Here is a 21,821-nt window from a genome sequence, read left to right on the forward strand (position 1 = left end):
TCTCCCACTTGCCTGTACTTGCCTCCACCTAAAGACTGTTTCCTTTTTTTTTTTTTTCTTTCTTTTGGCGAGTTGAGGTCTAACTTATAAACAGTAAAATGCACAAATTCAAAGGGTACAGTGTGGTAAATTTTGACAATGGTGTGCTCCCATGTGGCCATCATTCCAATCAACAGATGAAACCTTTCTCTCATCTCGGAAAGTTCCCTTCTACCTCCTTTCATTTAATTCTCTTCTCCCTGAGGCAACTGGGGTTCTGATTTCTATCACCAGAGGTTATTTTTTACCTGTTCTTGTACTTCTTGTATATTCTTTTGTGTATGGCTTCTTTTCAACATGTTTTGAGATTTATCCACCTTGTTACATGTATCCTGCTTCCCTTTTACGACTGTCCTTGGGCATGCTGGTTTTTTGCCATGAGCATCTTTGCCACAAGCATTTCCTCCATATAAGTTATTGGCCGCAAGACAATTTTGACATAAAACATAAAATGGCAAAAAACAAAAGAGGGACATTCATTAGAAAGAACATAGTGCGGGCAGCCTGGGTGGCTCAGCGGTTTAGCGCCGCCTTCAGCCCAGGGCATGATCCTGGGGTCCCGGGATCGAATCCCACGTCGGGCTCCCTGCATGGAGCCTGCTTCTCCCTCTGCCTGTGTCTCTCTCTCTTTCTGTGTCTCTAATAAATAAATAAAATCTTAAAAAAAAAAAAAAGAACATAGTGGAACTTGGAAAACGAATAGATTTAAAAGACTTTACTGCAAAATGCAAAATACTTGAATACGTTCAAAATGTATAATGTTGATTCATGGCAATACTGCACAAATAACTGATTTTATTTTGTAGATTGTATTTAAGCAGTTGTCTTCAAAATCTTTCATTCACAGTATTATATATATATATTTTTAATTTGTTTCCCTGTTTGGCATCACTCTTTTTTGTTGTTTGTTTCTTTGATTTTCCTAAAATTTCTTCCGAAGAAATTTAGGTTCTTAGGTTCCTAATTTGGAACCTGATGCCTCTTTTAGGATGGCATATCTGTAACTGGGCCTTGTATTGTGTTGTGAAAGCCTTCTACACTGCTGTTTGTTCTTGATATATTGTCACTTGTCCATTGATAGATGTTTCAGAGTTTTAGGGAAATGTGGGTTCAAAACTCTACACCACCCTATAGAAGACCATTTTGAGAGCTAAGATTTACATCATATAAAAATGTGAGGAGTGCCTTGAGAAATGAAACCAAACTGTCAACCAATTGATGAAACCGAACTGTCAAACCATACTGTCAACCGATTACTTTTTAATCTTTTTTTAGAAGATTTTCAAAAAGATTTTATTTACTTATTTTAGAGAGAGAGATAGAGAGGGAAGAGGGGCAGAGAGGGAGGGAAAGGGACAGCTGACTTCATGCTGAGCACCGAGTCCCATGTGGGGCTCCACCCCACAACCCCAAGATCATGACCTGAGCCGAAATCAAGAGTTGACTACTTAACCAACTGAGCCACCCGGGTGCCCCTAAGATTTTATTTTTTTAAAATAATCTATAAGGGCACCCGGGTGGCTCAGTCAGTTAAACGTCTGCCGGTGGCTCATGTCATGATCCCTGGGTCCTGGATCGAGCCCCACATCAGGCTTCCTGCTCAGTGGGGAGTCTGTTTCTCCCTCTCCCACTCCCCCTGCTGTGCTCTCTCTCTCTCTCTCTCTCACACACACACACACTGTGTCAAATAAATAAATAAAATCTTAAAAAAAGATCTATATACCCAATGTGGGGCTCCAACTATAACCCTGAGATCAAGAGTCGCATGCTCTACCGACTGAGCCAGCCCAGGCACCCATACTTTTTAATCTTTAATGGCAAAATTGCCTTATTGCTACTTAGTTATTTGAGAAAAATGCTCACAGCAAAGATGTCTAGTTACAGTGAAAGTAACTAGAAGCATCCAGGGGGTCCATTGTTTTCAGATTTCTGTTGTGCTTAAGGAAAAGGCCCTGTCGCTCCTGGTGATGATTTTGCTATGACACATCTTGCCAAGTGAGTTTCATAGTCACTGGGTCCTAAAAGACCAAGCAGGTGGCTCCTCCCAGGTGTAGCCAATTGATCTTCCTATGGTGATGATGGTTAATGATAGCCGAACACTTTGGAATAAAGACAGAGCAGCAATTCCTCCTGTGGGCTCCCAGGACAAATGTTGATAATCCCTAGGATTCTATGCCAAGATATTACCCATACTTCATCCCGATGAAGACTTGGTTCCACTGTCAAGGCCACGGGTGAAACAAACTTATTAAGTACCAGGTATCGAAGGCACTTGGTGGTAAGTGACCTTATTTCCCCTTTTTGGGAACTCTTGGAGATAGATTTAACTATACTCGTAAGGACACACAGAGTGGGATTTGATTTTGGGTTTGAAGATTTCCATTCCATTATTTTTCACCACCAGCAGCTAAGACTTAGGCTCCTGTATCCATCTAAGGTGGGCACATGCCTATCTGAAGGTGACAGACCTCACAGTTACACCCATATCTGGGTGGCTGCAGGACTGGAGAGGACTTGGAGCTTAGCATACTTCCTTTCTCAGTAAGAGCCAGCTGGAGTTGGCAGATGAGTCTTCATTTTTCAGAAATGTTCTTTGTTCTCCTTGGCCAGGAAGCTCTGACCTTTGGTAAAGGCCAGCAGATCTTTGTTATGCCCTTTGCAAATCAGTGTTTTGTAACAGTTGTGTTTACAACTGAGATGGTTTCCAGACCTGGGGTAGCCGGCAGGATGATGCCAGCAATGAGGCATTAGGTTCTCTAATAGGCTTATGCCCTGATAATCATATTAATGGCATTGTCTCATGCTTGATGCTGCAATTATGGGCCTCTCCTCTTGAATGTAATTTTGCAGTTTGATAATATAAGTATGATTTTGCATTTCCTTTAATGAGAATTCCATTCCCCAAACAATGTTATGACCCTAACAGAGAAGGCTGTTTGTGCTCCTTCAAATTACTGACCTTATACCCCATCACGATGTCATACATGGGCCGGACTTTACTTACCTGGGAATTCTGAATTCTTCCAGCCTCAGGATTCTGTGGGAGATGGAGCAAATCCCCTGGGAATCATAACATTGGTTTCTGGTATCTGCATCTGATAATGAGGTTTTATGTTTTTCTGCTACTGCAAAGTCAAAGTAATCTTGGGATAAAGGACCTGCTTTAGGAGCCACGTGATTCTTTTTTTTTCCTTTTTTAAATATTTTATTTATTCATGAAAGACACACACAGAGAGAGAGGCAGAGACACAGGCAGAGGGAGAAGCAGGCTCCATGCAGGGAGCCCGAAGTGGGACTTGATCCCAAGACTCCAGGATCACACCCTGAGCTGAAGGCAGGCGCTAAACCACTGAGCCACCCACGGAGCCAAGTGTTTCTTTTTCTTTCTTTTTTTTTTTTTTAGCCAAGTGATTCTTAACCTGTGACTAACTGGCCAACATTCAATAGATTAGCTTTAGTATCAGGTGTTTGGCCTCCTGAAATCTACTTTTTGGAACTTCTTTTTCTCATTTGTAAGTTCCAAGGGATTTGGACTGGAGTTCCAACAATTCCGGTGCCAAGATTGCACACTTCCCATCAGTAATTGCTATTTTAGTCATTGACAGAGGTGGCTGTTGTTTTTATGGCCATCTGCAAGGCTTGGACCCCAGGGTGGCAGCCCCACGGGGTCTGGATCTGAATGGCGGGTGGATGGGTGCTCCTGGACAATGAAGCAGAGGCAGTAAAGAACGAAGGGAGCAGGTGTGGGAGCTGGCGCAGGGCTTTGGCCTTGGTGGGATGCACGTACCCCAGGCTGGCTGCGGACCGTGAGGCAAACGGCAACAAGAGGCGCATCCGGGATTGCTTGTTCAAAAGCCTGCAGGCTGGCTGGGCAAAAATACTAGGTGTGTGCCGGCTCCAAAGACCAAATATAGGAAACTTGCTGAAGATCAACCTCTGTTTCTTCGCCCCGAAAACAGGTGGTCGTGGAGACCCAAACATGAGAGGCCCAGGGCAAAGCACGGAAGATTCTCCGTGTAGCCCAGGGCCGCCCAACCAGCTGGGGGGAGCCCAGGACTATGAGAAGGCGCACGGCTATAGGGGTGGCACCAGGTGGGCCGCAGGGGTGCCGAAAGAGCACCTCTGACCTAGAAACTTTTTGTAGACTCGTGTCAGACTGTCAGACTGGCCAGTCTTGGCCGCCACAAAGGAATGGGCGTTTGCAAATCTTCTTCTCAGCTTAATTGAGCAGTTGGGGGGGCCTCTCTCCCCACCTTCTCCAGGAAGCCTCCCAGACTTTCCCAACTCTGGTTAATTGTTTTCTTTTCTGATCTCAGAGCTCCTACTGTCTGCACCTTACAATTTAGCACTTAATCAGACACAGCTGTGCATTCCTCTCTAATTGTTTTGGGTGTGTTTGTCCTATCTCTGGGCAAGATTACAGCTTCCTCTAGAGCAGAGACTATCATTTTGGGAGGGCTCGCTCCTAGGAGAGATATGGGGGTATGTGAGGGGGTTCTGGACATGGGAAGTCACTCACAACCCTACAGTGATTTGCAGTTTAGAAAGTGCTTTTTAGGGCAGCCCCGGTGGCGCAGCAGTTTAGCGCCGCCTGCAGCCCAGGGCGTGATCCTGGAGACCCTGGATCGAGTCCCACGTCAGGCTCTCTGTATGGAGCCTGCTTCTCCCTCTGCCTGTGTCTCTGCCTCTCTCTCTCAATGTCTCTATGAATAAATAAATAAAATCTTAAAAAAAAGAAAGTGCTTTTTAAAAACAAAAACAAAACAAAAAAGCAAAAAAAAAAAAAACCCCTAATCTCTACACCCAACATGGGGCTCAAGCTCACGACCCCAAGATCAACGGTCACATGCTCTACCAACAGAGCTGCCAGGTGCCCCCTAGAAAGTGCTTTTACTTAAATTATCTTCTCTACTCTCTGATTGTCCTGAGAGGTGTGTGTGTTTTAGCAACTACAGATAATGCAACTGAGACAGGAGGGGTCAACGACCGGCCTGAGGAAGAGACAAGGTGAGTAGCAGAGATGAGATGAGCCTGGGATTCCTAATTTGTGGCCAGAGTCCCATGGAGCTCACGTGGTGACAACAAAGTCCCTAATGGAGAAGAGGGAGAAGGAGAAGAGAGGCCCCCACATGCCTTCCCTGATGGAAATCTCAGGGTGAAACAAGTGAGGGGGACATGGCCCTGGGTTACAGAGCTACTGGGTCAGGCTTCATGGAGCCCACTCATTTCTCTTTCCATTATCATCCTCTCGTGGATCCTCTATCTATTGTCAGGCACGATCTTCTGCTCTTCCTGGAATCTGACCTCCCACCTCTACTCACTCCAACCCTCCAGATCTTTCCATGTAGTCCTCTGGGACTTCTGACTCCAAGAAGCAAACAGAATTAAAGGTTGCTCCATCCATCCATCCATCCATCCATCCATCCATGTATCCTTAAGCTCTCCTCAGAATGAAATCCCTACCTTCTCTGCTTTCCCCGAAGCTCTAGGAGATGAAGGTGCTCACTCTTTCACTGCTGTGTCTCCCAGGGCCCAGGGGTGAGGTTAGTCCTTCCTCTCTGATCATTTCTCCTCCACCTCTTGCAAACACTCTTGTTCCTCCAGTCTTGAGGACGCTGCTGCCTTGCCACATTCCCTCTCCCTTTCTGGTGGTTCCCATCTTCTGACCTCCTGGTCACTCCCTCTTCTTCACTTTCTTAACAATTCCGCTCTCAGCTCCATGACCTTCACACCGTGACCTTGACTTCAGTTCCTGCCCATATGTTCCTGGGTGGCTTCACTGTCCACAGAGACGACCTACCCGATACCTGCCTCTCAATCCCTTGGCCTCATATTCTCTTGTGACTTTCTCCTCTACTCTCCACTATCATATCCTGGTTTTTGTCATGACCTTGAACCTCTCCACCTCCTGAACTACTAACTTAAGCATCCAGATTGCTGACCTGACCCCCTCTTCTTCCAGCATGACTAAACATTGACTCCTTTGACACCTCCAGCCCATTGATTTCTGTCCTTTCTCTCTCATCATCACGTCAACCCCACTTTTGCCACGGTTCTCAATTCCTTGGCAAAAGGAAGTCGCCCCTCTGCTCTTGGAAGTCGCTCACCTGCACCTGCACCAGAGCAGACGCTAGAGCTCTGCTGGAGGAGGTCGCACAGGAGGACCAGAGGGTAGCTTACAAGTTCACGCCACCAACCTCAAGTGGGTTGCAAAGCTGCCTTATCACTTGGCCATTTCTCAGCCTTCCCACCTTCTGCCATGACAGTGTCACACCTTCTCCTCTCTCTTTAAATCTGTTGGCTCACCTTGCCCCACCCGCTGCCTCCTGTATGTCACAGGGGAAGAGAAGGCATCCTGTGGAAGGATATCCCATGCCAAACTGCCCTCTCCAACTTCCTCCCCATGGTTCTAACAGAGGAGGTGGCCCCCTGCCCGGGGTGAGCCTCCCCGTCCACCCCTGGTTCCATCCTCTCCCGTGGTCTCAGGAACCAGTGTTGTCCATTGTCCTTTCATGCTATACCTTCAGCTCCTCTTCTCTGTAGGATCCTCCCCACCTGCATTTAAACACTCAGGCTACCCTCTCCTAAACCCACTGCCGACCTAACATTGCTCTCCAGCTGTCTCTCTCCAACCCTCCAAACCTTTCTCCCTGCATGAGGTGCCTTCCTTCATTTCTTCCCCCCTCACTCCTCAGTCCACTCGGGTTTATCTCCTGGGCCTTCACGGTCCCAGCCACTGCTCCACGACATTCCCAGGGACACCAGGTCAGTCAATCCAGGGGATGTTACTTTGTCCTCACCTCCCTTGGGTGTCTCAGCCCTTTGGAGTGTGGCTGACGCGGCCTCCTCACGACATGCTCTCTCCCTGGGAGACCCCTGCCTCCCCAAGCTCCTAGTTTTCCCCCTGCCTCTCTGGCAGCTCCTCCACTTTGTCTGCAGGACAGTCCGCCTCCGTCCAGCCTTTAGATAAGAGATTCTGGAGGCTCAGTCCCAGGCCCTCCTCCAGGCGAGCTCTGTCCTCTCCCAGGGGACCACCTCGTCCTCCCGGCTTTACTGCCACTTCTACTCGCTACTCACTGCTTCGGCTCCAGCCTCTCCTCAGCACCGGACCCTGCAACCAATGACCTGCTCAACACCTCCACTCGGACATGTCACAGGCACCGCAGGCCCACCTTGGCCAAATGTGAACCTTGGGAAGGATTTCTCCTTTCTCTTCCCTAAGGGACCCCGTCTATCTGCTTGAAGAAGCAGAGAACTGGGAGTTCTCCTTGATTTCTCTCGAGTTAAGCAACCACCAATTTTTTTTTAAATTTTATTTATTCATCAGAGATACAGAGAGAAAGGCAGAGACACAGGCAGAGGGAGAAGCAGGCTCTCTGCGGGGAACCTGATGTGGGACTCGATCCCAGGACCCGGGGATCACCACCTGAGCCGAAGGCAGACGCCCAGGGAGCCACCCGGGTCCCTGCAAGCATCAAGTCTTGGTTGGTATTCTTCTCTCCATTTGCTCTACCACTTAAACAAAGAGCCCTTTCATTTATATTTTGGCAACAGCCTCCTAACTGTCCCTCAACCCCATCTGCCTCTTCCCTATTCCTTCTTCACCTGGTGGCCAGAGTGATCTTACTGAAAACGGTGTTCTAGGCCCTGCCAAATGCAGCCCCTGCCTACCCCTCCAACTTCTCCCTCAACCACATCACCTTTGTGGTATGAACCAGCCAGGAACTCTGTTCCACTCTCCTTTTTGCCTGAGTAAACTCCTGGTCACCCTTCAGAGCTCCCCTAAAATGTCACCTCCTCTTGGACTCCCCCAGATGTTCCCACCACCCTGTACTGCCACAATCCTAATTATGTAATCGACAGTGCATTTAATTGTTAAGCTCGCTCGCTCTCCAACCGTGAGCTCCGAGAGGGAAGTGTGTCATGTTCACCACTCCAGGGTCAACACAGGTTTGTTAAATAAATAAATAAATAATACATCTTTACCCACCGATGATGGACCCAGGCCCCAACCCAAGGGGAAAGACTACAGCCAAGTGGGTGTGGGACTTAGTGTTGAGTAATTCCCCCAATGGAACAGTGTTAGCTGTTAGAGATACATTCCCAGCTGCATTAATTAAGGGCAGGGTGGAGAGAATGCCCTTATTTTTAAATTTCAGGGCCTGGGCAGCTACAAGCTTAATTTCCTTGTTGGATCCCAACTTAAACTCTAGCAGTTCCTTTACTAAAAACTCCTTGGCAGGCAGCCCCTCAAAGTATGTCTGTGGCTACTGGCTGCCCGTTTACAGGGAAGACACTGTGCATAGAAACCATCTATCAATCTGATGGCACAGAAAAATCTTCAGATGCAGTCTGGTCCCACCACAGCATTTAATCAGAATAGCAGCCTAGAGGCATCTTTATTTAAACCAAGGAACACGGACTCAGGACTAATTCTTTTCATGCAGAAGGAAAGCACAGGCTTTGTCGGTTCATTAATTTATACTTTCTGTAGAGTCCTTGAAGAATTCCCAATTTCTCTATTTCTTTCAAAATGTTTTATTAGCTTTCTAAATTAGGACAGTTACCGCAAATGGAAAAGTACAAAATTCAAAGTCGGTGAGGGGATAAAATCCAGCTCCCCCCCTTCTCACACTCCCAGCCCCCCCACTCGAGATAACCCCGGTTGGCAGGCAGCGCGCACCCTTCTTGTTTTTCTAGGAAGACACAGAATCCAACTTGTTTCTTGGACTTTTCTTGTTTCGGTCTTGGGAGAAGCGTGTGCGCAACATAAAAGCAAAAAAAAAAAAAAAAAAAAAAAAAGGTCCGAAGGCTGCGAAATCCAAACTTTCCCAGGTCGGACTGCGAATTCCTGTGTCTCGAAGAGTTGCACCCACGAGGCTCGGCGCATCCCGCAGCAACGTGCTCCTCGCTGAGATAAGAGCTAAGGACCCACCGTGCAGGGCGCCGGGCTCCCGGGTGCCTGACATTCCTACTTTGGCAGCTCCCTCCCCTTCGGCCGATCCCGCCTCCGAAAGCCTTCGGGAAAAAAAATGCAAATATTTGAGGGTAGAGAGTCCTTAATCGCCGTCTTACTAGTATAAAGGGGACTCTCTGTGCTCCCGAAGAGATAAGGACCAAGAGAGGGAGGTGCTTTCTGCCCCCCCACCCCACCCCACCCCCCGGCGCCCCTCCGAGCTGCGCCGCCTCCCGGACCCCGGCGCCCGCCGGACCTGCGCGCCCCACGTGCCCCACGCGCGGCGGGAGGCGGAGCTCCCCTCGGCGTGCAGTGCCCGGGCGAGCCAGCGGGGGCGCCGGCCGGGAGGTGCGTCGGTGCGCCCAGGTGCGTCGGCCCGAGGTGCAGTCCACGCCCAGGCGCCACCCAGGAGGGGGAGCGCAGGTGTGTCAGAGGTCAGCCTTGTGGGCTCCGGGGTGTCCGCCCTGCCCTGTGGGCGGCGCGGCTGGAGGCGCGGCGTCGGGACACCCCGCGTTTCTGCACCGCGAGGAAACCCTCCGCACGACCCCCCCCCCCCCATTCCCGGGCGGGTGGCAGTGGCGTCCCTGGGCTGGCGGGGGGGCCGCGGGCCGGCCCAGGCCCAGGCCCAGGCCGGTTCTGCCGGAGAAGGTCGCGGGGGTCCTACCCCGCCTTTGCGCTTCGTCCCCCAGCATCAGGCGCCCCGCGCCGGGGGCGACCTGCCGCTGCTCTAGGTTAGACGGGGCGGGAACCCGGCCGGCAGCCCTGCCCTTCCGAGGGGCTCTACTGTCTGGGGTCCCCCTCCCCTGCTTTAACCCTCCGCCTTCCCCGTGTGGACCTGGGGGCCCCGAGGGGAGGTCCCTGGAAGCCAGGAGGAGCACGAGCCGGGGAAGGCGGGCGAGTCGTGGGCGCAGCGCGGCCTCCCCCAAACTTGGGGCGCGGGGCTGCGGGCCCCGCGGGGCCGTGACGCGGGGGGCGGGGCCGGGCCCGATTGGCGCGCGGGGCGGGGCGGGGGCGGGCCCGGGGGCGGGGCGGGGGCGGGGCCGGGCGCCCAGAGGCGGCGGCGGCGGCGGCGGCGCCGGGAGCCGGAGCCGGGAGTGAGAGGCGCAGCGGCCGAGGCGGCAACAAGTGCCGGGGCCGGGCCGCGCCGGGGACTCCCTCGCCGCCGACGCCACCGGGCCGCCCCTCGCGGTGCAACGGATGGAGCGGGAGCGGCGGCGGTCGCCGGGCTGAGCCGCGCCGAGCGGCCGGAACGTGGATGCGGCCGGGATCTCCCGCCCCCGCCCCGCTGAGCAGGAGCTGCTCCCGGACAAGGTAGGGCCGGGGCTGCGAGCCGCCCCCCCCGCCCGCCGGCCGGGCCCTGCCCGCCTCCCTCCCGGCGCCGTCCGTCGCCGACTCGGGCTTCCCGCGGCGCGCCCCGGGAGGAGGGCGGCCCTGTGCTCCCGCCGCATCCCGGCGCCCCCTTCCCCCGCCTCCCCGCCCCGGGGCCGGGGGTAGGGACGCCCGCGGCTGCGCGTCCCCTCCTCGCTGCACCCCAGCTTCCGGGGGGCCCGCGCGGGGGATGCGGGCCGCGGGCAGGGGCGCCTGGGGCGGAGCGCGGCCCCGGGCTCGCACCCCTCGCCCCGCCCGCGCACTGCGCCGGCCTCGGTTGCCGCAGGGGGAGATCAGGTGTTCGGGGAGCCTCGGAGCCGCGGGCCGCGCTCCCCGCCCCCCCCGCCGCCGCCGCCCCCGGGCCCCCGGGCCCCCGGGCCCCCGGAGGCTGCTTGCTCTGAAACTTAGGGAGAACCTTCCGCTCTGACCTCTAAAAAATTGTTCCACGCCGCCCGCGTTGAATGATTAACCAGGCTGCTCGTCCGCGAGCGGGGGAGGGGAGGGGGGGAGGGGGGTGCTGCCGCGGGCGCGTCCAGGCCGGCGTTTGCAGAGCACCTCGCTGGGGGGGCGGCGCGGGGGCGCTCGGAGGGACCCCGCCGGCTGGGGCTGGGGCTGGGGCTGGGGCTGGGGCGCGCCCGGACGTCCTGGAGGGACCCCCCCGCCTCCGCCGCGGCAGGCGGACCCTCCTGGGGGTAGTGAGACCGAGTCACCTTAGTATCCGGGCCACGGGGGCTTGGGCTTAGGGCCGTGGAGCCCCAAACCCGTTCTCTGCCCACAAGTGTCCGGGCGCGAGAGCCTGCCTGGGACGTGAATGCCTCTGAGCTCGCGTTGGCTTGGAGGCTCCCTCTCCTGCTCAACACCCGGGAACACGCCGGCACGTTGTCCCCGCCCCCGCGGCCTCCCGAACCTTCCCAATCTCGTAGAAAGATGGTTTAGGACAATGGGACGGCGTCGTCCCGCCCTCCCCGGTGGGAGCCGCGCTGGGAGCCCGGATTGCCAAACCCCTTGGTGCACACGGGCGCCCACTTGTTCTAACAGATTCTTCCGGTGAGAGGTGGCCCGCGGGGTGAGGATTGGGACCGGGAAGGGGCGGGGGTGGCCGAGCCCGGCCAGTCCGAGCGCCCGGGAGCCCCGCGGTGTCCGGGTCGCGCCCGTGCGGGACTAGGGAGAGCGTTACACAGAGCCCCTGTGCCTTTTTTTTTTTTTTTTTTAAGATTTTTATTTATCAATGAGAGACAGAGAGGCAGAGGGAGAAGCAAGCTCCATGCAGGGAGCCTGATGCGGGACTTGATCCTGGGTCTCCAGGGTCACGCCCTGGGCCGAAGGCAGGCGCCAAACCGCTGAGCCCCCCAGGGGTCCCCAGCCCCTGTGCTCTTAAATCCGATGGGCTTTTAAGACCAGAGAAGCGCAGAACCCTATAGAATTCTCTGTGTAAGTAGAGGAGGCTCTTCCCTGCCCAGCTTCCCGGATGTCTTTATCTTTGGATCTCACGTTTGAAATTACTTTCTCAGTTTGAAATACTGCTTTTCCCCCTTGGCCATCTCCCAAGAGCAGGGGCTCACGGCTCTTCGGCTCTTCGTTTAGTTTTTGTGCAGATGGCATGTGTGTTGATGGAAGGTCTAATTCTCCATAAAAGTTCAAGTCCCCCCCCCCGCCCCCCCCACGTTTACTGGTCCTGAATCTGCCACATACTGCTCAGTCCTCAGGCAGGTTGTTGATCATCCCAGCCTTATTGTCCGTAGCAGGGTTGGGGGATGGCAGGGCCTACTCTGCAACATTGGTTTTGAGGACAAATGGGATCATGTTTGTCATGGCTCTGCCTCATGGCTCCTGGCTCTGCCTCATGGGAGTTAAGAGGCACTTAATGAGTGGTGGTCACTGCGTAGTAACGGGTATAGAAGTCTCTCTAGGCACCAACTTCCCCTTACCAAAAACAGTAACTGGAAACCATTTAGATTGGTCTGACTGAGGCCGAAATCAGCCACATTTGGCAGATGCAGATAAAGTTTTTAAAATCCAAGAAATGAAGTAATCCTTTGATGAAAATAAACATAATATGCTTGTAAAAAATTACGATTCCCCCCCCCCTCCGGTTTCTGAAGGATAACTATAATGGGCTTGTAGTTTTGAAGAGTTCTTTGTTGAAAAAAACACAATTTAGATTTCTCCAATTCTAAGATACTACGGTTTTACTAAACGAGGAAAGTGGAACTAATAATTCATGGTTGATTTTTCACTATTCAACTTGTTAAAATATGTGCCCTTTTTTAGAGGTACATTGGGAAAAACGGAGTTATATTAGGAAATGAAGAATCTAAAAAAAGTGGATCATTCTGCTAACATGATTGCATTGTTGGTACAAAGCTAGGATGTTCTGGATCGAAATGCATGGGGCTTTTTCAGCTGATGCAGGATGAAAAGATGAATCCATTGTTTCTTAAAGAAACTTTGAATCTTTAAGTTTTAATGTGTTCTAGTAATGCTATTTTTTTGTTTTGTTTCTTTTTAAACCATAATTTAGGGATCCCGACCCCGTGCTGTGAATGTGCCTGAAGCATACTCTGTTCTTAACACACTGGGTCAGTGCTTTTAATTATTTCTAACTTGCTTAGTAGCCACAATATTTAACTTTACTTAGTTTTCTTTTGACAGTTTTATTGGACAGTTTGTTAAAGACTTTAACAATTAATAGATACCAGTGGTTACTTTCATAAACATTATGATTCTTGCACCTGGGATAATATTTGGTTATATAATCTATCGCAACATGCCCAATTGTGGTGTATAAGTTACAGATACTGGAAAATTCTCGTAAAGGCAAATTTATGGTCTTATGTGCAAATGCTCAGGAGGAACTAAAATCATTTCAGTCAGTTGCCTGGCAATTTTAGTGTATACAGAACCTTGAAACATGAATTAAACTGGGCTCTGACAATTTGAAAGTTGGGTTTCTTGGCTGACCTGATCGAAAGCCCCAGAGCCCCAGTAAGGGACCACAGTACATCCAGCCAACAGGTGTGGAGATACAGCTGCCTCCTCCCTCACAACCCTACCCCCCCCCCCCCCCCCCCAGGGTGGGATGACTGTTAACTAGGTGCTTCCCAAAGATGTCCCCAAATTGTGGGATGAATAAATTCCACTCTCTGGAGAGGCAATTACCATTCGAATAAGAGGTACATGTGTGTGGTATGACTTTTAGAGAATTGATGTAATGATTTCATCATCATCTGGTGGTGAGGCTTTGCTAGTCTGAACACAGCGTTGGTGGGAAGAACTTGTACTTGATGGAGAATTTGTTATTAGGGCAAATGTGGTACAATCACTGCTGGAGAAAGTTAATCGTACTGGTTTTCTCTATGCTAGAACTCTGGAGCTGAGATTTGGACTTCCTGTGTGAACTGTTATGTTCTTTGTCCCTCAGCTTTGTCCCCTTGCCTTTCTTAATTTTTGTAACAAAATCCAAATTTCCTTTTTTTTTTTTTTCTTTCCATAGCCTCCATGCCCAGCATGAGTCTTGAACTCCCGACCTTGAGATTGAAAGTCTCATGCTCTACCAACTGAGCCAGCCAGGTGCCCCCCAAATTCACATTTCTTTTGAGAGTCAGCATTGTTGATAAAGTTATAACATGTCTTGAAATAGTTTATGTAATTTTAGTTTAGGTATTTCCAGGGTTAACTTTGTTACAGATTATTTTCTGTACATCTGTGAACATTCCCTTAGAGCCGGGTTTGAAATTATATTCTGATGTGGCTACAGGGGGGAAATTCCCAGTAGCCAGGAAATTGATACTTTCTACTTTTCATTCTGCGGCATTTAAAAACTGGTTTATTGTTCCAGTGCCTTCACTCTGATGCGATTAGGATGTACGGTGTTTACCAGAATACTTTTTAAAAATGATTGTCCAAGGGAATCAATTCTAGCGTGTGGCCAGGTTCTGTCGAGGGGCGGTGTGGTGGTTTAGTGGTTAAGAGTGGGAACTTGGAGTCAATCAGATGAAGAATTTTTTTTTTTTTAAACTCGAGGTCTAGCATGAAGTGGGAAATGCTGTAATGCTGTGGGCAGCTCCTGAATCCACCACCCTGCTCAAGAAGCAAACATTTTTTAGTACCCCAGAAGGTGCCTGGGCCCCTTTACAGTCACTATCCACTCTCTAGAGGGGAACTGTTACTCTGACTTTCAGACATCTCAGATGGGACTCCTTTCATATGGATTGTTCTTGCCTGTTCTTGAACCTAATATAAGTGGAATTACAGAATCATACTGTGTATAGTCTTGTGAAACAGACCTGGTTTTGAGTTGGTTTTTGCCACTGTGTGACTGTGGTTACTGTGACTAAGTTACTTAACCACTCTGAGCCTCAGTTTCTTCATTTGTGAAGTGGGTGAGATGAAGCTCTATCTCAGATTTAATAAGAAGATTAACGTGATCATATACCTAAAATATCTAGCACTGTGCTTGCCATGCCATTTCTTTGTCCCTCTTTTCTTTCTTTTCTTTTTTCTTTTCTTTTCTTTTCTTTTCTTTTCTTTTTTTCTTTCAGTTTTATTTATGTGACAGAAAGCACAAGTAAGGGGAGCAGCAGCAGGCAGAGGGAGAGGGAGAGGCAGACTCCCTGTTGAGCAAAGAGCCCAAGGTGGGACTTGATCCTAGGACCTTGGGATCATGACCTGAGCCAAAGGCAGGTGCCCAACTGACTGAGCCACCCAGGTGCCCTATTTCTTTAAAAAGGTGATAACTAACGGAGTTAGTTAGACCCTAAGAATTTAGTGTCTGACTCTTGGTTTTGGCTCAGGTTGTGATCTCATGGGCTGTGGGATTGAGCACACTCAGTGCTGAGTCTGCTCGAGATTCTCTCCCTCTGCTTCCTCCCCCAACTCACCTGTGTGTTGTCCCTCTCTCTCTCTCAGAATAAATGAATAAATCTTGGGATGCCTGGGTGGCTCAGTCAGTTAAGTGTCTGCCAGTGGCTCAGGTCATAATCCCAAGGCCCTGGGGAACCTGCTTTTCCATCTTGCTCTTGCCCTCCCGGATTGTGCGTGTGTATGTGCTCTCTCTGTTGAATAAGTGAATAAAATATTTGAAAAAATCTATAAAAAAAGAAAAAGATAACTAAAGCAATTCTATCTTCCTTGCTTTAATATGCTATTTAATAGGCTATACAAGTTATGTTGGTCTTTTACTGAAAGTTAGAAGGCAAGTCTTTGTTGATTCAACACTTTGTTGATGTAGCTTTCAGCTTAAATAAGACATCTCTTTTTAAAAAAGATTTTATTTATTCATGAGAGAGAGAGAGAGAGAGAGAGAGAGAGAGAGAGGCAGAGACACCAGGCAGAGGGAGAAGCAGGCTCCATGCAGGGAGCCCGATGTGGGACTCGATTCCAGGAATCCAGGATCACGTTCTGGGCTGAAGGCAGGTGCTAAACCACTGAGCCACCCAGGGATCTCCAACATATTATTTCTTGATAACTGATCTCTTATTATTGTTTTTTTTTTTAAATTTTTTTATTTATTTATTGATAGTCACACAGAGAGAGAGAGAGGCAGAGACATAGGCAGAGGGAGAAGCAGGCTCCATGCACCGGGAGCCTGACGTGGGATTCGATCCCGGGTCTCCAGGATCCCGCCCTGGGCCAAAGGCAGGCGCTAAACCACTGCGCCACCCAGGGATCCCTCTTATTATTGTTTTAAAGATTATTTTGGAGAGCAAGAGAGAGACCACAGTGGGGAGTGGCAGAGGGAGAAGGAGAAAGAGTCTCAAAGACTCCACATGCCCTGAGCCCAAATCAAGAGTCAGACACTTAATGGACTGGGCCACCCAGACGCTCCTCCTGTTATTTTACTTGACATTTCCTGTATAAGTCATTAAATGACAGTCATTGAAACGTCCCATTTAGAGTTAGTTGATCAGTCACTGGAGGTCACCTGCATGGTATAGGCTGTGGTGCAGTAGTGACAGCTTACCCGGATTATGAGGTCTGTGGGAGAGTGGAGATAGGAGGCAACGGTAAGTGCCTGGGGTACCCAGGAACAAGGTTTACTGCCTTAAGTTTTGTGAAATAATTATTTCAGAAGTGAAAGCACAGGGCCAGTTGTTAGGCTCAGACCTGCCTTTTAAAACATTTGCAGCTTCTGTAATCTTCCTCTGCAAGTGATATGATATATTCAGTGGTCTCATGTTCCCAGTGTTTTTGGTGGACTTTTTGGATACTTTCTATTTTTGGAGCCATGCTTTGAATATAACTCGGGTGGTACTGTGGCATTCTTTCTAAAAGACTTTTTTTTCCCTTACGATGTTTAATTAGGGGGAAAGCTCAAGGTAAGGTAAAGGAAAATAAAATTAATTTCACCATCTCTTAACACTGTAACTGCCCTTAACTTGGCTTGGATCCTTCCAGGTTCTTTTCTTTGTATGTGTACACTTCTAGAATAGGCTTAGAAGAAAATGCATTGCTGATACTTTAGGTAAATTTAAAATGGATTATATGGGCCTGCCTAGAGATACCTGGCTGAGAGGGCAGGAGGCTTTGAAGGCTTGGGTTCAAATCCATCCCCATTCTGGGGATGTAGCTGTACCATTATCAGCAGTGCTGGGCGTGGAAGTCCCCCAGTACTCCCACCAGGACCCCGGTCTTCCAGATTACAGTAGCTGAGAGAGAAAACCTGTCCTTGGGACCCTTTCCCCCCAAGACCTCAAGATGGTATATAATCAGAGGAGCATTTTGTTCACTTAGCCAGTGTGCATCAATTGAGCACTTACTGTATGCCTAGCACTGTGCTCGGCCCCATGTATATTCCTAGATGCGTCAGGCACAGTTCTGCCCTCGAGTTAGCAGTCTGTGGGAAACTCTAACCCAGAAATGATGAAAGAGTGCTCCCGTTGAGGTGCAAGCCATGTGCAGTTTTGGGGGGCAGCCAAGAAAGGTTTCCTGAGGAAGTGGTGTTTGGGCTTAGCCTTAACGGATGAGTTAATAACTTTTTGGAGGGCAGAGACTTAGAGGCTTGGGGCAGTGTGTCAGGGAAATAGCAGGTGATCCCACGGGTTTGGAGGTCAGGGTGTCTAGGAAGGGGTGATGGACACGGTGCAGGCCAGTGACCATGCGAAGACGTGGTACTTGATACTTACGGAGGTCGTGGGAGCCATGGAAAGTTCTGGCAGAGAGGATGTCGTGACGTGTCAAGGTCAGGCTTGCCTTTAGGAGGATGCAGGGCAGCTTGTGATCATGGGCCTGGCTCATTTTACAGCCTCCCGATGGGGCACTGCTTCTCATTTGCCCCACAACAGTCTATTCTCAGAAAGAAGGCGGAGGAATATTTAAAAACTGAAATTACTTGATGCCCTTCTCTACTCAGAAACCTCCAGGAGCTGCGATTCTCCTCAGGCTGAAGGCGCGGTCCCGCCCCTGCCCTCCGTGGTGGCCGGTCCCCCTTCCTAGAATTGTCTGGCCCCGCTCCTGCCACTTTCTTTCTGAGAAGAAGGATTTGTCTGACTCCTTTTATCCTTATCATCTCTGCCGTCCTGTGTATTTGTCTCAGCTCGTATCGGCCTTAGATCATGGGCCTCTGGCCTCTACTCTTGGTTGTCGGTTTCAAACCCTGCTCCGTAGACGTAGGTGCTGCCTTTGCTCACTTCCTCAGTCTCCGGGGACACCGAGGGCCCAAACCGACCGGGCTGCGCGGGACTAGAGTGTATCTGTGCGCTTTATTCGAAAGAGAGTGAGAAGTGAAAAGCGTCCTGGTCGCTGGCCTGGGATTTGGAAACCAGTACAGGAAGGTGTGAAGGGGGATCTACGCGGACGGGTACACGGGGACCTTTTTATTTGACATTTTGAACATGGGAGGCTGCAGTGGCATCTGGGGGGTGGGGTCCAGGGGCGGCTACGCGCAAGGGCGACCCAGCAATAGGCCTGAGCCCAGGACTGTGGGGCCAGGAGCAAAGCTTCAAAGATGTAGGAGAATGAGGAAGAGAATCTGGGTTCTGCGGTCTTGAATTTGGGGTGGGGGCCGTGATAGGTGCCCTGGGGAGTCCGGAGGGACCAAGCACTACGGAGATCCTAGAGGGTGAAGGGACTTGGGAAGGTGGGGCAGGGGCAGAACCTTTTCAGGGTGTCGATAGGAGGGGGGAGGAGGGGCTTGTGCCTGGAGCTGTGTCAAGGCCGCCCTAATCTCGAGGGCTGGGGTGTGACTTAGTGCGAACTGAGTGGTCCACGTAGAGAATTTGAAGTAAATTTTGGTTCCAGGGCTGACTTTAAAAAACGCAGAAAAACAGGGACGCCTGGGTGGCTTAGTGGTTGAGTATCTGCCTTTGGCTCAGGACATGATCCTGGGGTCCCGGGATCGAGTCCCACGTCGGGCTCCCTGCGTGGAGCCTGCTTCTCCCTCTGCCTGTGTCTCTGCCTCTCTCTCTCTCTCTCTCTCTCTCTCTGTGCCTTTCATGAATAAATAAATAAAAATCAAAAAAAAAAAAAAAGAAAAAGAAAAACAAACAAAAAAACCTTTGTAACCATGGCAACCTACTTAGCTTCTGTTGCTTCCTCCACCCCCGAAGAAATAGGAAAAAGCCCTGCACGGCCAGCCTCACAGGTGGAGTGTTTAAATCCAACGCAGTCATGAGTCTGAAAGCATGAACACTGCAGTAAGGTTACTTCTACGGGCCATGGACTTGCTAAGGTCTTTAATTTGTGCTTCAGCATTATGTTGTTTTATATTTTCTTTGAAAAGCACTTAACATCCAAATGCTTCTCTGGAGTGCTGCTTTTTTGAGTCCCGGTCAGAGAGTAACACAATTAGGTTAAAATACAAACAAAACAAAATAAAACCTTCAAGTCTGGCTCTAGAGTATTCATTGGGAAGCCTAGTGATGTTTTCAGAATCAAATATCTTTGTTCAGCATTGAAAGAGTCTAATTGGGTTTGTTCCAGTTACCATCTTTTCTTTTCTTTTTTTTTTTTTTTTTAGTTACCATCTTTTCTAAATAGTTAACATTTGGAACTAAAGGAATATATTTTACATTTATGGTTTTATGGCTGAATCTGACGCTTGTTTATAAGGAACTTATGTAGCTTTTATTCTCACAGTAAATGAGATGCAGCCATTTTATTTTTCTTCTCTTCACCACATAAGGAATTATTTTCTTCAAATGAACTTAAAATATCTCTCATGAATACTCCTATTTTTAACTGAATGTTTTTCTCTTTTGAATTTTTTTCCTTAAGGGTCTGATGGATCCTAAAAAAAAAAAAACAACAACAAAACACCTCTTTATAATGGAAATTTTCAAACGGGTACAGATAGGGAGAGTGATCTAAGGAAGCCTCAGGTGGCTGTCACTGGTTTCAGCATGGCAGGCCTCGCCCTTAACCCCTGCCTGAGCAGGCGGCTGTGTGGAGCGCAAGTCCTGCAGGACCTCCAGGTCACCCACCGGTTGGAGAAGTAGAAACTGTGGGAGTGTTTGGACCCCCTGGGAAGGGAGAAGTGAGCAGAGGATGTGCACCGGGTGACACACGGATTTGTACGGCCCCTGACGTCTCCAAGTAGGGGAGAGCCTAGGACATGTGAAGGTGACATTCACGGACACACTTAAAATCAGATGATTTAAGCTGCTTGGTACAAGAGGCCCAGTTTCTAAGCTGCTCTGTCCTGTGCTTGTATATTGAGCAAACATAATCTCTCTTATTTTGGCAACATAAATTTTTCTTGGCAGGTGGCCAGAGAAGGAAGTGTTACCATTTCATCCCTTTAAATATGTGGACATAAGTCTTGGTTGAACAGGCCCCTTTTAATAGGACATTTGGATAGAAGGCTTGAAAGTATTTTAAATCTGTGTGATTTATTTTGATATTTGAAAAAAAAAAAAAGCAACTTAAAAACCGGGCCTGAAGCTTCTTTTAGTAACTTCTTGAGATTTAACATTTGACAAAAGGAAGAGAGGCAGGGAAGGGAAAGGAATCCAGGAGAAGGGAACTGAGGGAGGGGCGGCGGTTTGCTTGTTGGTACCCCACTCTGAGGTTGCCACCCTAGGGTCACTTGTCACTACAAAGGGATTCTTCTGGGATGAGGATGGTCCCTGACTCTGGAGAAGACGTGGCTTCCCAGGGGGAGGCGCAGTTTAATTGGATCCTCAGTATGTGTGAGGAGCAGTGGTTGGGGTGCTTTCACCTTGGGGTTACAGCGTGCGTGTGTGTGTGTGTGTGTGTGTGTGTGTTGCGGGGGCTCGGTCCTGCCTCCCTCGGGGTTGGGGAGAGGGGATCTTGCCTCACCTGCAGCCGTTTGGGCCCGGAAGCAGTGCTGGGGGTGAGGGGTAGGTTCTAGGTAATCAGCTCTGGTCACCTGTTCTTCCTGAGAGGTTCCAGTTTGGGGGCAATCCCAAGTGCAGGTCGGGAGATGAAGCACATAAAGGACGACCTCAGGAAGAGGCGGGGGGATTTGAACCTGGGTCTTTGGGAGGAGGGCGGGCAGTGTTTCAGGCTGGGGGAGGCTACCCGGAGCACAGGGGTGGGTGCGGAGGACAGGAGTCGGTCGCCCCTCGGGGGTGCGGGGCCTCGGCCTTCTCTGGGAGGGTTCTGAGGGCCGCCTGCTTGGCTCGAGGTCCCGTGGCGGTGAGAGTGCCTAATGGGGGGTCGCCCCCGGCCCCACGCTGGCCTTCAGCGGAGCGGCGGCGGGCTGGGCGCGGGCTGGGGGCCCACCTGGCTCCCCGGTTCCTGGCGCTCGCCGTCCCCTCTCGGTCTTGGGGCCCTCAGGCCAGCTTTGGCGGCCGCGGACTTACTGTACCCGGAGGAACCTCCGCTGCGACCCTCAGGGCTGGGTCCCTGGATCCCAAGGCTGGGTCGCCTTGCCCCCCACGTGTTGGCTCCGTCCTGTCCTCCTGTCTTAGTAGGACAGTATCTAAATCTCTGCACGTGCCAGCGCCGCACAACTTCCTGCGACGGTCACGTTGTCAGGACAGTGAGTCGGGCGCTGGAGTCAGGCGCTCCTCCAGGCCTGGTGGGTCTCCCTGGGCCTCGCGCTCCGTGGGGTCACTTACTGTCACTTACTGCACGGAAGGGCAGGCGCTCTTGTGAGCGTGTGTCACTGGGCATCCGGGAACCGGCGTCCTAACAGCCAAGAAATTGAGACTTCCCCAGGCGATTTATTAAATCACTTAAAATAAACACAATCAATGTCATTGGTGTTGATTTAAATATTAAAGTCACAGAAGAAGTGGAACGTGCTGTGTGCACCCTCGGTTTTTGCAGCATGTTCAGACAATGTTCTCTCGATTTGGGGAGGTTATATTTTTATTTTTAGAAGGAAGACAAATGTAAACTTTTATTGTGCAGGAGGTTGATGGACAGGCTCTCAAGCTCTACATTTGTAGGGTCAAGAATTGCCACATGTAATTTAATAAGATTGGGGAGGGCGGTTGATTTGAAAGTTTGTCTGTAGAGCTTGCTGGAAGTAACATAGATACAAATCTCTATG

At 50.4% G+C, this 21,821-nt stretch overlaps 1 protein-coding gene and 1 non-coding gene across 12 annotated transcripts in view; one reads left to right on the top strand and one right to left on the bottom strand.

Moving 5' to 3' along the window:
- The window catches only part of B3GNT2 (UDP-GlcNAc:betaGal beta-1,3-N-acetylglucosaminyltransferase 2), a 270,923-nt gene that overhangs the window by 141,637 nt on the left and 107,465 nt on the right, over positions 1–21,821 (top strand). For 3 of the 11 annotated variants that reach the window (XR_012003589.1, XR_012003590.1, XR_012003595.1), the window contains exon 1: positions 10,040–10,306. The exons of 1 other annotated variant lie outside the window; for it this stretch is intronic. The gene's annotated coding sequence lies outside the window, so the exon portion shown is untranslated. Of the gene's footprint in view, positions 1–9,352; positions 9,419–10,039; positions 10,307–12,884; positions 12,943–21,821 lie in introns of those variants that run through there. 7 more of the 11 variants (XR_012003593.1, XR_012003587.1, XM_072768530.1 and 4 more) reach the window with 7 other exon arrangements.
- On the bottom strand, positions 13,863–13,935 carry TRNAE-UUC (transfer RNA glutamic acid (anticodon UUC)). Its single transcript has one exon. It is a non-coding gene; the product is annotated as a tRNA-Glu (tRNA).

Source organism: Canis lupus, chromosome 11, assembly GCF_048164855.1.
Source record: "Canis lupus baileyi chromosome 11, mCanLup2.hap1, whole genome shotgun sequence".
Classification (NCBI taxonomy): Eukaryota; Metazoa; Chordata; class Mammalia; order Carnivora; family Canidae; genus Canis; species Canis lupus.